This window comes from Dermacentor albipictus, chromosome 8, assembly GCF_038994185.2.
Source record: "Dermacentor albipictus isolate Rhodes 1998 colony chromosome 8, USDA_Dalb.pri_finalv2, whole genome shotgun sequence".
NCBI lineage: Eukaryota > Metazoa > Arthropoda > Arachnida > Ixodida > Ixodidae > Dermacentor > Dermacentor albipictus.
This window is the reverse complement of record NC_091828.1, coordinates 64,833,935-64,838,402: the sequence shown is the minus strand read 5'-3', so window position 1 is coordinate 64,838,402 and position 4,468 is coordinate 64,833,935.

Here is a 4,468-nt window from a genome sequence, read left to right as displayed (position 1 = left end):
GCGTGACAGGCAGATGAAGTGGGGGTGGTCCAAAAAAGTTTTTGACAAATCGCGGAGGACTGATTACAGAATTGAAATACAAAAGTTTGGAATAGTTTTATGTTATAGTGCCTCTGTGTTCGACAAGTGTTATTTTTATGTAGGAAGGCAATAAAGCTTGGTTTACACAATCATCGCTATTACGCTTTAAGAAATACGTTCTCGTAATGTATCCTGGCATAGTATTATTGTTTGCCCTAGAAAAAAATGCGGCCGCGCAAGGCAACAGTTTGCATGTATGATCCCGATGATGCGTTGCAAAGTGCGATTTTTGATAATCTTTCAGAGTAGTTTTCTGCTCCCGTAGACGCGTGGTGCAATCTCTGCCTGTGTGAGTTTAGTATGCGCGTCCATGTGTGGGTCCAGGCCTCGGACGATTTAGAAATGACACAGTGAATGAAAACGAAAAACTATATTGTGAAAATCATAAATATATCACACAACACTAAAAAGACCCATCACATCGCGCGGAAGAGTTTGTGGCGTGTGGTGCCAGCAAAATTAACGACCCGTGAAGACCTCAAGCAGCGGTGACTCACGGCCCGACGATCAACATCTACTGCAACAGGTTTGAGCGTCACCTCACCACGCCACATGCCAACAGTCTATATAACGAATTCGGCAGTTACAGCAGGCACAGTAAGCCCGAGGCTGGCCCAAGAAGCCCCCGGGACTGCAATTTCAAAGTAACAACCCGGACCAGTCGGAAGCCACTGCTTTGCGGAATACGCCCCGTACTGACCCACGAAAACAAACCTACCACAGATCGGGCCGGTGAAATAACCTGACTCTGAGTAGTGTTGATGGCCCAGGCAGTGGCCAGGACGCCATGGTTGCCGGTACTGTGGAGGGAGGCACTGCAGCTGCGTTGCAGCACGGTTAAAGGTCGAGGTCGGAGGGCCTGCTACAGCTGCGGGTCCGGCCCAGCTCTATCCGAAAGAGAGAATGGAACGATAGGTGGCTTCTCTACAAATTGCCTTATTTCCTCATTCCACTTGTGTGTGGTTCCATTTTTGCACTTCCACTTTCTTTAGCCTTGCATGTCTTATCTCAGGTTTCATGACGTCTACCAGCTCTTTGTAGTCACATGCCGCTGTAGGATGGGCTTTTACTTTCTTCTCCATTCTGTTTGCAATGACTGGCTTGTTTTTCTTTCACTTGTCTGTACTATTATGCTGTAGCTCTCTGTTTTGAGTCGGAATACAAAGGTATGTTTTTATGAATTTAGGATAGCTAGCCTTGCTATCATTTCTTCATCCATCTATCTTCTTCTTAGAAAGTGGTTTTTGAGACTAAAGCGTGGTAGATACATGACTGCATTTTAAAACATTGACACATTACCGGTCGTTAGCACCTTATTCTCGCTGCTAAATACTACCAGGTTCTCTTCCAAGCGCAGAGGAAGCACTAGAGAACCGTTGTAATCAATATATCAGCCCACATCATCTAGGCATGATTCATATCTCCTAATGATATCGTTAGGATGGCGTGCGTTTATTCAAAAAATGGCTGTGGCTTAGGTAAGGTTAAGCCCAGGATGCGAAGCATACTAGCCTTTATTTTAGTTGTTGAACCACTGTTTAGCCTGGTGAACTGCTGTTGCTTGGCTATATTTGGTTCGGCTAGACGAAGAAACAACTCATGCATTACTGCTTCGCCTTCAAGAGTGGAACGCGACAGCGTTCCCGTCGACCCGCCAAGGGGTCTAAGACAATGGGCTACAGGGCAGCGACTACGCGCCCCGCATTGGACGCGGTGAGCGTCGAGCAAAGCAGCGTTCGGCGCGGCAACGAAATGTGCGCCTGAGCAAGAGACGCACGCCTTAGAAACAGCTCGTTTCTAAGGCAACACCGCATTCACTAGAGGCGCTTTTGTACCCCTTTGAAGCATCGTACTCGTGGCTCAGTGGTAGCGTCTCCGTCCCACACTCCGGAGACCCTGGTTCGATTCCCACCCAGCCCGTCTTGCAAGAGTTGAGCCAAAGCCACTTCTCCTCTGTCGTGACGTCACGGTGTCACGTGGTTTCAAGGCGACACCGCCGCGCCTGAGGAGCTGGGTTGAGCTCTCGTAATATGCTTCGCATAAAATGAACTGATGAAAAAGGGAGAAGTGTTGCCGTGCCGACACCGACCTGCTCCAAAGACAAGCGCACGTTTTCTTTCTCTTCTTGCATCTTTGCTGTCGCTTTAGCATAACAATATTTTCTTCAGAAAAGAACCCCGCTAGTCGAGTAATTGTTACGTGCGGTTAGAGTACCGGTGACGACAGTGCTTCAGGGGGCGACATGAACAAGCTACATCTTCTTACAATGTTAGCCATGAGGCACAAGACGAGGAGTCGAATAGGCCAGATCTCTTAGGTGATCGATGATGACTAAAGGCCCGGTGTAACGATCGAGAAACTTCTGGCACAGGCCGCACTTGAGAAGTGGTGCCCAAAGCCGTGACAAGTTTCCTTTTATTCTTATTCCGCGAATAATAGCTGAGGTTGCAGCTTTCCTGCGACGTCAACTTACGGAGCTGAGCTATGTGACGTGCTTCCTCGGCGCGGGAGGGTGTCTGGGCGATAGGAGAGTCCTCAGGAGGGGTCAACGGCAGAATGGTGTCAAGGAAGCTGTGGGATGGACTAATATCACGAAGGTAGAAAGAGCTGTAGATGGTGGTTTCATGTTTTACAGTGTTGTAAGCGTATGCGAGAAAAGCGAAGATGTCATCCCAATTTATATGCCGGGAATTGACGTGATGCTGGTAACGGTGGTGCCACAGGGTGGCACTACCATCAGGCTTCCACGAACCTCAGGAACCGTCAACGACTGGAAAGATGTATTTCACCACCCTCTGCATGCCGAGCGCGAGCAGGCGTCACTCACCCAGCACTGCTATTAGTTAAAACTGAGCCCGGTGACCCGCGGAGGTGCGGACACATCTTTTATGAGCCAGAATCTCACGCGTATACTAAATGTTTGCGCACAATGGACGGGAACTGAGATTCGTACTGCAGGATGGCACACAGAGGGCACAAGTGGGCCGCACGAGTGAAAACATGGGGCTGAATGCTCATCGGCACCTTAGTCCTTCTTTCTGAACATTGAAAGGACATTACACTAGGCATGGATTTCCTTCAGACGAAAGCTGCCATCGTCAACCTGCATTCGTCTATACTTTGTTTCTCCACTACGCAAGCCATAGCCAAGAGTAGTGACAACGACCGCGGCATCGCGCTTCGTGTAGCCGACGATCAGGTCACGGTGCCACCAAAGTGCAGGGTACTGACTTGTCCAATGCGATAAGGAGGACGACGCCCACAGCGTTGCTGAGAATAATGTTCTCTTCCTTCTTGAATTTAACATTTGCATACCACGGCTTTTCTTGTGCGAAAAATTGTTCACTCGCTTTGCTAACAAACTGTCGCACCTGGTATCGGCATGTACCACGAGGAACCACAATCGCCTTTGATGTCATTGATGTAACTGACATTGGCGCATTGGAACTCGCATCATCTGAGGAATCTGAGTTACACAGTCCAGAAGAACGCATTCACATTAAGCCTGACCTGTCAAACCACAAGGAATATATTCTACTGAATATAGTGAAACAAGTTTCCAAATATTTTTTAACGTTGTTCGAACTACGACGCACACCCATTACAAAGCACCATATTATTATGGACAAATCAGCACGTCCTGTTCGGCAGCAACCTTTCAGAGTACAGAGTTTCCAGTAGAAAGTGAAATCATCATCGCTGATGCAGTGGTCCAGAAGCCCATGGGCCTCCTCGGTATTGGTGATGAGCAAGGAAAACACACTAAAATTCTGGGTAAATTACAAAAACTTGAACCATTCCGCCAAACTCAATGGTTATTTACTACAACGCATCTTCGGCGCATTGGAGCATCTAGAATATGCCAAGTTGTTTGTTTTTCTGCGTTGGATATTCAGTCCGGGTATTGGTAAATCGAAGTTAATGAATAGGACGTGAAAAAACAGCCTTTGTGACCACTAACACACTTTATGAGCTCAAAGTTGGCACCTTCGCTCTCTTTTACGCGTTTGTAACGTTTCAGCGGATGATGGATACCGTGCTTGCAGAACAGAAATGGTCAACTTGCCTCGCATATTTGGATGAGGTTGTGTTCTCGACCACCTCTGGAGAACATCTTGCACTATTCAAGAAAGTCTCCGCTGCGATGCGTACGGCCGACCTCACCATCACTCCTGAAAGTTGGTTCTTCGAGTTCCAAGTGCTGAAATTTCTTTGCCATGTACTTGGCCCTAAATGCATCCTACCAGCCCCTCACAAATCAGCTTCCGCCGCCGAGTTCTTACCACCCAAAGACAAGAAGGCTATCCAGCGCTCCGTTGGTTTGTGCGCATAGTATAGAGGTTTCACGGAGGGAATCTTCCAGCCTCTGACACTGCTTACACCAGAC